The sequence below is a fragment of the Tursiops truncatus genome, chromosome 10 (assembly GCF_011762595.2).
Source record: "Tursiops truncatus isolate mTurTru1 chromosome 10, mTurTru1.mat.Y, whole genome shotgun sequence".
Taxonomy (NCBI): domain Eukaryota; kingdom Metazoa; phylum Chordata; class Mammalia; order Artiodactyla; family Delphinidae; genus Tursiops; species Tursiops truncatus.
The window spans coordinates 72,959,208-72,972,896 of record NC_047043.1 but is presented as its reverse complement, the minus strand read 5'-3'; the positions used below and the strand labels follow the sequence as shown (position 1 = coordinate 72,972,896).

The 13,689-nt window shown below is 40.3% G+C and overlaps 1 long non-coding RNA gene across 1 annotated transcript in view; it reads right to left on the bottom strand.

Annotated features, from left to right (window-relative positions):
* Nucleotides 1-7,515: 7,515 nt before the first annotated feature.
* LOC141279654 (uncharacterized) overlaps nucleotides 7,516-13,689 on the bottom strand; it is a 93,665-nt gene continuing 87,491 nt past the window's right edge. Inside the window, exon 5 of the long non-coding RNA XR_012334238.1 lies at nucleotides 7,516-7,577. This is a non-coding gene — a long non-coding RNA (uncharacterized lncRNA). The remainder of the gene's footprint in view (nucleotides 7,578-13,689) is intronic.

Genomic DNA, 13,689 nt, shown 5'->3' with positions numbered 1-13,689 from the left:
CTTCCCCTCCTCCAAGAGCTGGACCAGGTTTTCTGGAGATCACAGAGAGTTCTAAATATAGGCCATTAGCCAGTGTCAATGCAAGCTGTGGCCTGTTGCATGTACCACAGGGGTAGGAGTGCTCCATAGCGAGCTCTTGCAAATTCTCAGAGGCCAGCATAGGAGAACATGTGAACCCCTCCCAGGTTCAAAGGCCCCGATGCTCTGAACTTGGAAGATGTATTCAGCCAAGCTGGGCACTCAAAGCTCTGCTCAGAGAATAGGAAATGCCTCAGAAACAGCCACCCACCTTCCTAGAGAAGCTTCCATAGGTCTGAATTGAGAAGAAATTTTGCAGATAAAGATAAAACAAACATTAGCACAGAGAAGCCTCCCCAGTTCATTGTTAACCCCAGTCAGAATATGTCAGGTCCCTGACACATAAGTATCTTTAATAAAAGCTACATGTGCTTTTTCCAGTGTCTCCCCAGCTTTATCCTGAGGCCAGGGGGACTGGGCCTCCTGTCACAGCAGAGAAAATGCTATATTATGGATTGGAAGAGAGCCCAGGTACGAGGAAAAGGAAGCATCCCTGTGAACTGGGGTAGTGACTCAGGGAAAGGAATGCCACTCTCTCAGTCACCCTCACTCCACCGCATCCGGCAAAGTTCTCTATACATGAGGAGGAACTACAGAAAAGCCTAGCTCTTTCCCCCGCGGTGGCTTTGCTCATACTGTTCCTGGTGCCAAAACATTATTGTTCTGGCTTCCACAAGGCTGGCTCCTTCTCATGCGTCAGCTTTCGGCTCAATGCCTGCTCCTTAAAAGGGTCTTTCCTCACTGTTCTGTTCTATAACTTATCTCTACTACTGCCCATCCCAGCAACCCTGTTCCTACCCTTCACTGATGTTATCACAGCCTCTGCTTGTCTTATTTATAATCTGCTTCTGTACTGGACCAAATGCCCCTGAGGGCAGAGACTGTGTATTGATGTTACCAGGACAATTCCTAGCACATTCTAGATGCACAGGAAAGGCCGGCTGCATGTGTTCTAGAGCAGCACTGTCCAACAGAACTTTCTGGGATGATGGAACGGATCTGGATGAGGTTCTGTCCAACGTGGTAGCCACTAGCCAGATGTGGCTACTGAGCAATTGAAACACGGCTAGTGCGAATGAGAAACTAAATTTTAAATTTAACTTAATTTTAATTAGTTTAAATTTAAATAGCCACATGTAGTATTGGCTGACATATTGGAGCAGTTTTAGGACAACCCCCTCAGGCCACTGAAGGGTACACAGCTATTCCCAAGAGCGAATCTGACTCAAAGAGAAGGAGCTACCCTGAGCCCGAGCTTGGTATTTTTGTGAGTTACTTAACCACGCCTATGCAGCCTGGAAATTACCATTATTAACCTTAATAATGTTTTTCCTGGGTATAGAATATGACATATGTTATGAAAACAGATAATGTGGATCAAATTTCCAGTAAAATCAGTTACCATTTCTCTAATTCATTTTGTTGATGAACTCTGCATACAAAACTCAAACGTCTTTAAAAACAATAAGTAAGGCAATAACTTAAGCTAATTCCCAAGGATCTGTTCAACCAAAATAACAAAATGAACCAGAATAGGTGTCTTATTGATTCAATGGGCTGTGGCCTTCGAGGGCAGAGACCGTGTCTGCTAGCTCTACGGTATGTTTATCTCCAGGAACCGGACACTGCTGGCATGGAGAAGGCACTCAGTAATATTGTTCGAATGCACAAATAAATCTTGTAGAGTCGTTCTGTTCAACTACTCAGGTTTATTTATTTTTCTCATTTTCTTTTCCTACTCACTGTACTTATTTTCTCAACTGAAACATAAAAAGGATGGATGGGGAAAGGCAGGTGGTACAATTAAAAGGACTAATTTTCCCAGATATTCAAGTTTCTCAGATAGAGTAGCCCAAACGATAAGGTCAGTAACAAGAGACTAAGAGAGCACAGGCCCAGGCGAGGTCCAGATTCTCACCATGTCCAAGCACCAAAGGCGGTTGGAGTGGGCACAGAAGGTCCCTCTGGCCGGTGTTACTTTCACCCAGCTACCACAAAGAACAGACAGCTGGCTGGCCCCAAAGGCGTGTTCTCTCCAAACAATACCATGGGAATGCCAAGGAAGGAAAAACTAGGACTCGATGTAATTGGTAAATAAGAAACCAGGCATGTTCTTCATAAACCTGATCTGAATTAGTCACACTTGAGGCTTGCAGCTCTCTCTCAAAAGACACAGATCCCACCACCTCCTCTCACTTCTACAACAGAGAATCACGTGACTTTCCTCCTTCCTTTAGGCTCCTATCTTGCAAATGGATCCAGATATAGTTCTAATTTCAAAGTGGCAGCCCAGCAAATAATTTCCACAAGAACTAACACCCTTCCTGTTTCTTTACGCCTCTTCCTCTTCCCTCCTTTTTCTCCTTCGCTCCCCCACCCCCCCATTTCTCTCTGATACAGCGGATCACAGTCAGAATTTCCTCTCTTTGATCTAGTTAGAAAGAGTCCCATTGCCTCAATACTGACAGCAGCTGCAGCTGGATCGCCCCAGGCCAGAAACCCTTTGCAACAAATGAACAAACATTCTGCCTCTCACCATTTCCCCACTGATGCCTGTCTCCTGCCTCTCAACTGGAAATCTAACTCACAGGCATTTACATCATGAGGTTTGTTTCTATAAGTTACAGCAAAAGGCAAAAATGAGCACGGTTCTCTGGCTACAGGGAAGATTTCCCGGCGCCTAATTTGTTAGGGATGACATTTCTGTTAATGCCCTTGTATTAAAACTGCAGGCCCATACTTTAATTTTGCCATAATATCACATCGTGGCTCTTAATAAGAGAGAGCCATCAAGAACCGTTACCGAAAAGACATTATGGAACTTTATGTGACTAAGTTGTATACTGACTCTTGGTCAGTGTTTCAAAATAGTTTCATTAAGACTATGTTGAAAGAAGAAAGAAGGAAGGGAGGGAGGGAGGGAGGGAGGGAAAAAGGAACACATGGACCCTTAGAGTAGGAACTCCTGAAAAAGAGGGAGTAACAATATATTTGTTCTTCATGCTGCAATTTATCATCCATTCCATTCGGCACTGCCTCGTTTTTTTAAAATGAATAATATGAAATCTCTTGTTCTACTGGGTCAGATATTGTTATGCACCAACCAACTCAGAATCCTGCTGTGCCTGCGCATCCTGTTTGGGAAAATAGACGTTAACACTGAGGCCCCCTTTCTGCTAAAGGACAAACTTCCACAAAGCATGAAGTAAGGTCTGCTCCAATCTGTTCAGTAGTCATGATGGGGTGTCAGAGCATCTGTGACACCTGTTGGGGTTCAGGGCGGGCTGCCCCAACATGTGCCTCAGTGGCATATTGAATTTTTTGAATTAAAGTTACTTAAGACACGGCCAGCGCAAGAGGGAGACTCTGACCGTCCTTTCTGTCTGCCTGAAAGCAGGAAATAAATTTCTTATGTGAAAGGTACACTCCCTGCGTCTGGAGGCAAAAAAGGACACCCTTATCTCCAGAGACAAGGGATTCAGAATTCAAGAAGCCTGTATAAACAGACCTTGTTACTTTAATTCACTACCCCAAGCCCAAACTCTGTTTCGATTCTTCACTAATTGGGCACCCAACACCTAAGTTCCTTTGTCCTGTCAGTTCCTCTTAAATGTATTGTTTCTTGGTTGAAAAAGTATAAAAGCTGCCTGTGTCAGCCACTTAGGTCTCATTTCGATGAGACCTCTGTATGCACAATTAAAATTTGTTTCTTTTTCTCCTGTTAATCGGTCGTGTATAGTCTAGCCACAAAAACTCAAGAGGGATGGAGGGAGAAATTTCCCCCTCCCCAACCCACCACATCCAAGAAAATATTAACTTCACATGTGACAGGACAGTAATGAAAATCACACGCAGTTCTTTGCCTCTTTGCCTGTTTTTATGTTTAATCAGAAACAGAAGAAAAAGATAAAACATGTCAGATTTTAGACATATATGAGGCGCTAATTTATAGAAAACAGTATGCATAAGAAACACATGTCTTTATACTCGGATTCTGGAGAAGACAATGTGGGCATCGTTAGAAAATGCAGCAGTTAACAGAACCCCCTTTCACGTGGTAAGGACCTTCTCCAAGACCATGAAGACCACCTTCTCCTGGACTTGGCTGGAATTGTACCATGGCTACTACAGGTATTTCCAAATCCTTCAGAAGCTTTTTGGTTACAAAGGAGAGAGCAATTCTTTGCACAGCACAAAGTGGTTCTCTGTCTCTACAATTCTCTGACCTAGCAAAAATTCCTGTCAACTGTCTGCCCAGTTGAAGGATACTGATTCTCCTGTTGCCATGGCAACACATTAATTGTCAGGTCTCTGTGTCTCTTACACTCAATGCCTAATCTGTTCCTCCTGGCTTTTGGATTTTGACACTTCCTAAGCCTTAATTAGTTTATTTGATGGGACCTGCACATCTTATTTTTATACTTAGTAGTATTGAAATACTAAGTAGCTATTGAAAACATAGTCATTCAGAGAACAGATCACAGAGGTAAAAATCGGTGTGCTGTCAGGCCGACCAGAGATGACACAGAACGAGAGTAAAGTGGGAGGCACAGGCTCTGCCTGCTGCTCCTCAGATACTGGGGAAAATCAAAACAGTTTTTGCCATCTGTCATGTAACACAGTGTGAAAATTACGGAGCTGTTCGTTTCGACGTTTGAGGAATATTCTGCCACTGTGATTAGATCACAGTAATATTACCTAGTCACTAAAGGTTTGGATCAATGCTTTTTAATATTTTTTTCTTCACAGACAAGCTCTGTCTTTACTTATTTTTCAGTGGGAATGTCTGCTAAGCCATTCACTTAGAGATAAGTATTTCACACAGGCAAAGCACTCAGGATAGGAGTCACAGTACAGCTGATAACTTAGTTAAGTTCAGAAAGTTAACAACAAAAGAAAGCAAGGAACGAAGTTTCATAAAGGATTGCCATCCAGAATAAACAGTTACTCTAGAGCAGCAATTCTCAAAATGTGGTCCACAGAACCCTTGGGTGGGGTGGAAGGCTTGGGGTGCAAAGAGCCTTTTAGGGAAACGAACAGGTCAGAACTATTGTCATGATAAACCTAAGACGTTATTGCCTCTTTCTCTCTTAACCTATACACTGATGGCACGAAAGTAAACGTGGTAAAACTGCTAAGTGGCTTAACACAGAACAAGGCAATCTCTCGGTCTTTGTCTCTCTCTTTCATTCCCCTCCCCACTTCTCTCCCCTTCTCTCCCTTTTTTCTCCCTCCCTCCTTCCCTCTCTCTCTCTCTCTCTCACACACACACACACACACACACACACACGCCTGCACAAGTAGAAGGAGGAAGAGGAAAAACAGGAAGAGGAGGTTACGTTTTAAAATGTCCCTGCTAAGGGAGTTTTTAAAAATTAAGTCTAATAAACTGCGGCCCTTGAGTACACATCTTTTTAATATTCTGTATGACAAAATGAGAAAGTGGCATAAAACCCTTCTGTTATCACTGAAGCAGAATGGTTGTCTCAAGGAAAAGTATTTGCATGACTCTTTGAGTGGAGAGCGGAACTAACCATTTTTCTTGGTGGAACACAATTTTTATTTGAAAGAACAATGGACAAGCAATAGTACTGACGAGTATTTGGCAGACGTTTTTTCTAAATTAAATAAAGCACAACTGTCATTTCCACAGAACAACTTGCAGCATAGGTTGCCAATGATAAAATGTGAGCTTCTAAGCAAAATTCAGATTTTTGGAAAAATTGTATCTGTAAACTTAAAAGATCTCCAATACACAAAGATTTTTTCTGATAAGATAAATGGTGATACTAATGAATATAATTTTAAAATATTGTACATTGAAATGTGTCAACATTTGGAAGATCTGAACCAATATTTTCCAAATAATCAGTGAATGATGTTACAAAATCTTTCATGGGTAAAAGACCCATTTAAAGTAAAAGAAAGATCAATAGATTGTAACGTAACAAAACATAAAACATTAATTCTTTTGGTTTCAGATTTCATACTGCAACTAGCTTTAGAAAGACTACCACTTGTCAAGTTTGGGTATATTGTCAAAGAAGAATACCCACAATTATCTAAAAGAGGACATTAAGATATCCATCTCTTTTACAGCTACACATCTGTGTGAGACCAGATTTCCTTTACACCTCAAACGAAACAAACATATCAAAACAAGTTGAATGCAGAAACAGATAAGAGACTCCATCTGTCTTCTATGAAGCTATACATTAAAAAGTTTTGCAAAACTGTAAAATAATGCCTCTCTTTTCACTAATTTTTTTTTGTTTTGGAAAATGTAGCTATTATTCATAAAAGCATTTAGTTACTACATAATGGGTTCATTACTGTTATTTTAAAAGTAGATAAATACATAAATTAATTTTTCTTGTATTTTCAATTTATAACATAGTAAATATGTAAACAAAGCCCTCTGGAGTCTGCCATAATTTATAAGTGTAAGGGATCTGAGACCACAAAATTCAGGACCATTATCTTAAGAGGGGACAAAGGGGAAACTGTCCAAGGTACCAACACCACAAACCAAGGACCTAGGGCACATAGCAAGGTAAGTTTTTCAAAATCCATTTCACCATCTAGAAGACAATTAAACAGCTGCTTCATGACCAGAATCTAACCTCTTATCCCCAAAGAATAGATAACAAAATCAGAGAGCAATGAAAAGACAACCTAAGTTTAGCCCCAGGACATAGTTCTATTTTCTTGGGAAAGACATACGCTTCTCTCGCTCTCTCTCTTTTTTTTTTTTTTTTATTTTACAAGATTTTTGTCTTATGGGTATTTCCATATTACCCTAAATAAGCAAGATACCATTCCAGATTAACATAGAAAAGATACTTTGGATCACCAGAGAGTCTATAACACCAAATATTATTTATAAAAACAGAAATCAGGACAAGAGGTGACAATGTTTCACCTTTTAACAAACACCATTCCCAATACCTGTAATAAAAGATTATGGTAACACTCTGATGCTGATATGTCTAATGCTATCTAAACAAAAACCATGAATCCCAATACCACTAAATGCGTGACTAATGACAGACTAGGCAATATGATACCATGTTTCCAAAAGAGACTGGCATCTTGGACCAGTGAACCATTCCAGACCATAAGATTAAGACCCAAATCACACTAATATCAGAGGAATTTTGAGAAGCAATACATCTTGCAACACTTAAGTAGAATTCAATGATTCAAACCTTCCAAAGCATAAAATATTATCGCACAAGCAGAGCATTTATCATCCTGGGAATGAGTGAGACCAAGTAAGTCAAAATAAGAACTCTGTTCCGCATGTATGTTTTCCAGAATAAATCAAATAGTAACCACTCTTTAGCACGGATTATGTTGTCACCTACATCATTCAATTTGGGGAAAACTGGGTTCTTGGTTTCTTATCAGTAAATGTAAAGAAATGTTACTATTTACCTGAGTCCAAGACCATCCAAGCAGCTGGACCACTGGATCTGCCATCTCTTCCTATCACAGAACTGTGAGATAGAATAAAACAATTATGAACATCCGGCCTGAAACCCTTCCATATTTCCCCATATGCTGTGCTTCTTCACTTCTGAAATGGACAGGAAGCAGCTCCAGGAAAGGGAGACATGAGGGATGAAGCCATAAGCCATTCTCAAGAAATTGCCCTCTGGAGCTCACCTTTCTAGGGAGGAAATCAGCTTTTCTTTGCCTTTTTTCTTGGGAGGTGGGGAGGGCCCACACGTTCATTTTGTCTTTCATGAGCTACAAAAACAGGGATGCTGACTTGATAAAGGCAGTGCCAGGGTTGTCTGTTTGCTTGTTTTTAGAATACAAATCAATTTTATCATAGAAAGGTAAAAGCCTGAATTTTCTAAGTCTACTGAGGCTGACAAGAACGGCAGCAACAAAATCTCTAACCAATTTATTTTAACTCCTTCACAAAAGTATTCAATGTTTAGTTTCTTTATTCCCCACCCCCAAAATTAGCGAAGTGAACTGACCAAGTGTTGTAAGAGTAAACACTATCAAGCACGCCACATCTTAAAAGGAGCATATCCAAACGTTACTTCTTAGCTTCATGATCTTTATGGCATGGGGCAGTGTGAGTGTAAATCCCTCGGAAGGTTTAGCCAGCCCACCTGACATCGCCAGCCAACCCACCATTTTCAAATTCAACAAGAGCAGTATCATGTTTCCCAACTATAGAACCCAATGTCCTGAAACCAGAGAACAGAAGAGCTGAGAGCATCACCCCATGAGTCTCCTCTGGTGAGTTATTAAGGAATAAAATACAGTTTGGAGGGAAATGGCGAGGATCTGGTGTTGAATTTCCTCAGGTGTTAGCCGTGTCTGGGGGCTCCATGACCAAGCTTTCATTTATAGCAACAGTCTGTTCCATTGTTTTGGCCTCCTTCTTTTGTTTGTCAGCAAAAGTAGCACACATTTTAGACATTACATCAGAATCTGGTTTTGCACGCTGCATTTGCTTTGGTTTCCCACAAGATAAAAATGCTTTTAACTGTCTCAAGGTATCTGTTAATGGGACCAGTTCTTTAAATAAGACAGAGCCCTTCACCCTCATCTTAATGGCCAAAATAAGGAAACAAGGCACACAGGGCTCTTTTACAATGTTGTGATTCATGTTGTAGATATAAATTCTATGACTTAGTCTGGTATCCCTGTTTGGGCTTAAATAGAATAAACAGAATAAATAAGACAAACTAGCTCTTAAAGAATCAACCCAGCTTAGGCTACTCTTAATAGTCTCCTTATTGCTACCAGTTAATTGAGTGGTCAACAAATATGTTCTGTTTAATAATTAAACCACATGACCACAACATACTGTCGACTGTTACCCTCTTCACTAAAGGATTAGATCTTTCCAAAGCTTTGGTACCAAGCAACCATGAAGAATTTCAAAATCAATTTTTCTTATCCACCAACTAGACAATGGGCTCTACATGGACTTCAGTAAAAACAAAAGTTAAAAACAAATTATGCTTAATTTTTATTTCTTAATATTTCCCCTTAATTTCATTCCTCTTCGTGTTGCCTTTAATCTTATAAAATTATTATTCACAGAAAGCAAAATCCCTCCTGGACTCTTTGCTTTTCTACTTTCTTAATTCAGGACTTAAAATATGCAAGGAACTTTATTATCAGGAAGGAAAATACAATTACACCTCTCAAGTGATGGGAGGGAGAGTTGTTACGTGCTTGCCACAGGGAGATTTCATCACATCCAGAATTTGCATTCAATGTCTTTTTTAATAAAGCGAGCAGCATCCCTGTTTCCGGAAGAGCTATCAGCCTTAAGGAGAAGACGGACCATTGTTCTAGTGCACCCTGGTTACAGTAATTGGCGACAAGATTAACAGTTAATATATTCTTTCTGTGGGAGCTACTTCTCCTTGCACTTCCAATCTTTTTGAGTATTGTGGTAAAATACACATAATGTAAATTTTACCATTTTAAAGTGAACAAGTCAGTGGCATTAATCACATTCACAATGTTGTGCAACCATTAGCACCGTCTAGTTCCAAAAGTTTCCCATCACCCCAAAAGAAAACCCTGTACCCGCTGTGCCTACAACATCTTAAACCAGGGATTGAATGCTTAGTTTCGGATCAGAATTTCTTTAACTCCTCCCTTCTTGTCTCCAGTAGATGATCATAGTTGAAGGCATGAGCTCTGAAATCTGACTGCCTGTATTTAAATTCTGCTCCTGGCACCATCTTTAACAAATACTCATTTACTCTGAGCTTCACTGTCCTCATCTATGAAATGCAAGCAATCATAAAACCTCTTACAAGGTTCTGAGGAATAAACTGGAGCATATACAACCCACTCAGTTCTGGGTCTGGCAAGCATTAAGAGCTCGATATATGCTTCATATATTTCTTCATTTAGTTTTCCATCACAACTTCTGTGGACTAGGCACCATTCTAAATGCTGTGTAAATATGAGCTCCTTTAAAACTCTTAACAATCCCAAGAAGTAGTCACTATAACCCACTTCATTTTACAGATGAGGCAACTCAGGCACAGAGAGGTTAAGTAACTTGCCCAAGGTCACACAGCTCATAAGTGGAGAAGCCAGAATTCAGACCTCTATTGGCCATGCTCTTAACTACCATGCCATGCTGCCTCTATACTATTACTTCCAGTTATCATACTCATCCCAAAAGGCATATGGTTGTTCCTTACCATTCTTTTTCTACTTCCTGAAGCAATTTGATGCTCTCAAAACTAGAGAACCTCCATGTTCCTGCCTTCTTCATACAGCATCTTAAAGTGTTTCCATGTACTCCTGCCATTACTTTTTTCATTAACGGTGTGACTTTACAAGTAGTCATTAGCTTAGATATGCCATTTTGTTTTCTCTTTTGCCCCATCACGTTATAGCATAATCCCGCAAGAAAAATTCTATTCCCTCAAATGTTTTTGATCTTCACACGTTAATTACCAGTCATCCTTTCGTACTTTCCATCTGTTTATGTAGGTCCACTATGCCCCCTACCCCAAGTGGCAGGCTCTGTGTGGCTCGTTAGCTCACATTACAGCAAGAATGTGCATTCAATTCTGGGTACGACTGAGAGGTTAGGACGCAGAAGAAGGGTTGGAGCTCTGCCAGGTACACTGTAGTCATGGTTCTTCAGCTCACCCTGAGGCCAGGGGTGCAGTGCAGGAAACAGCCCCAGGAACAGGGTGGAGGAGAGAGAGATTATGCGAAAACCGGCACATCAGCTTCAAAAGTCCCAATTTCACATAAAAAGAGAGAGGAACCAACATCAGCTAAGCACATGTGCACGCGAGTGTGTGGATGAGAAGCCAGTCTAACAAATTCCACTTCCAGGTACTATAAATTGTTAGCAGAGATCTGCACATTTAAACAAAGCAGGCCCACTGGAAATCCACGGCAAGATGCTTCATCACATTAAAAAAGAAAAAAAAAATACAGGTTCTGATAAATTTTCCTTGAGGCACAATTGTTTTCCTTTGTACCTCCAAAAGGCTTCATATTACTTCAAGGTGTATCAAATTCAATTTCTTTCTTTTTTCTCTTTTTCTTTAATTACAAAAGTAATACATGCTTCTTGTAAAAAGTTGAAACAATACAGAAGTAGGTAGAGTAAAATAAAGTTTCCCTCTTACCATCACCACCTTCCAACCCTAGTCCCCAGAGGAAACCACTGCCAATGCTTTAGAAGAAAGCCTTCAGAGTCCTTTCCTATTTTTTTGCACACATGCAAGCATTTTTGCACATATGCAAGTGTATATGGATATGCAAATGCATGGACATACATACTCAAATACACAAAAATCTTTTATTTTTAGTAACCATAGGAAAAAAGAATAAAACAACAAGATTGCCGCAGAAATTGAAGCCATATTGAGTCTCCTATTAAGAGCTGCTGACACCTAGAAAATACCATTGAATTGAAAGGAATTACACAGAAAGGATTAAAATGAACAGACCTTTTAGCTGAGAACACAAAACATCACTTAATAAATGATGTTATGTATGTCTAACTCCATACTGAGGCCAATTTACTTTGGTTAAATAACCACTCCTCCACATCAGAATTAGGTCAATAGAACCACCAGCTTTGAAGATTTATGTTAGGTGATTCCAGGAATAGAAAAATTTTATTGCATGTATGCATTGCTATTCACACTCTTGCTTATTTGATTTGACACTCCCCCATTAGCTTTGCTCATGCATTGCCCCCTTGCTTAAAATATCCTTCTCCCACCCCTATATCTTTCCTCTTTCTACCTAAACTTATTCCTGCTTCAAGTAATAGATCATTTCCTACCCCCCCGGAAAGACCTTTTCGTCACTTTGACCCAAGGAGATCTCTGCCTTCTGAGCCTTACCTGGTGGAGTTTGCTACTTCGTGATCAACCAACCATGCTATGGGCTAGTCTGACTTTGTCCATAACTAGACTGGAATTCCGATATGGGTACCTCAGGCACTTGCAGATTACCTGGCATGATACACCTAGTATGCATTAAGAGAATGTTGGATGAGAAATTTATTTCGATTACTATAGACTATGGCCAGATATTGACCAGTGTTCATGGTTTAAACTTCAAGTAAGAAATCAAAGACAATTTCCCCAAAGCTTATAAGTCCTGAATTCTAGGATAAAGAAAGTTAGCATGCTAACCAGGGTTTCTTAGCTCGGGGCCCCTCCGTGTATTCCAGAGGGTCATTAAGCCCTCTGAAATTATGAGCAACATTGGGTGTGTGTTTCCATGTGCATAGGGGCTGGGGGTAGGGGAGGAAGTCCATGGTTTTCGTCAGGTGTGCCACAGAGCCTGTGCCTTGAAAGGGTGAAGCAACATTATTTAGGTCACACAGCGCACACACAGAGAAGCTTTGGGTAGGGGGTGGCATCTGTGTAGCAGTGTGGGGCTTGGGTAACACAAAAGGCGCTGCCTCTTCCCAGAGATGGAAGAGCTTCTAAGGAGCATTTGTTCCCACTCCTCCATTTCAACCAGCTGTTCAAATGCTTGACATTAATAAACTATCTGCCTTTTGATATTTTTCAGTGAGTTGAAAAATACCCAGTCATGACCATAAACTCCCTTTATGGCAGGAGATTGTAGCAGGGAGGGTTGTAATGAGAAAAGTGCCTCAGGCCAGAGAGGGCTTACATAAAAATGAGACCTGCACCTTAATGATCTCAAACCTCCGTACACCATTCCACATTCAGCTAAACACACGCCCATAATACTGCGAAGTCCTCTTTCTGTCGGTATGTGCTTATGCATAACTGATAAGAATGATCTCTATAATAAAACATATACCCATGTATAACCCTTCAGCTCCTTAGAGGATATTCGTAAGAATGATTCCAGAGCACAATACCCAAGCCAAAGAGAAGTCTGGTGAGTGGAGCTCATTATTTCTGAAACTTGTCATGTCCCACAGCAGAAAAAAAAAAGAAAACACGTCATTTGCCCTGACTTAAATTAGAACTGGTTTCCCACTGAGTAGTGTGTTGAATCTTTGGCAGAATAACAGATGATGCCTTAGACAATTACACATCCATATTGGGATGAGAATGAACCCAGCAGTATTTAGACACATCTCAATTTCAAATGATGGAAGCAATGACCCCTTTATAAGACTGGAAGCAAAGTCTACAGTTCCTGGGAATCAGGATATCTGGGTTTTAGTCCTGAGCCTGCCATTAATAGGTGTGTGACCTTGGACAAATGAGTTAGTCAGATTTTCCTCATTTGTACAATGAGGGGGGTGGATTCTGTCTCTTCTCAGCTCCCTTCCAGCTCTCGTTCTAAAGCTTATGTATCATTCTGAAGGCAATGAATGGATTGAGAGATTCTTGATTGGATGAAAAAAAGAGGAAAAAGATTTATCTTGCTTTACAACATGAATTCTTGAAAACTCATGCTAGATTATGGGTCTGCAAAACGGGTCCCATTGTTCTATTAGTTATATAAATAGGCTGTCTTAGATAGTTTACTACTTAACATTCAAACTTCAGGTTTTCTGATCCCAGCCTCTCTCTGGAGATAAATGCTATCTAAGTAAACACCTAAGTACAATGGAGTCAACATCTAAAAGACGTCTTCTATTTGCTCATTTCG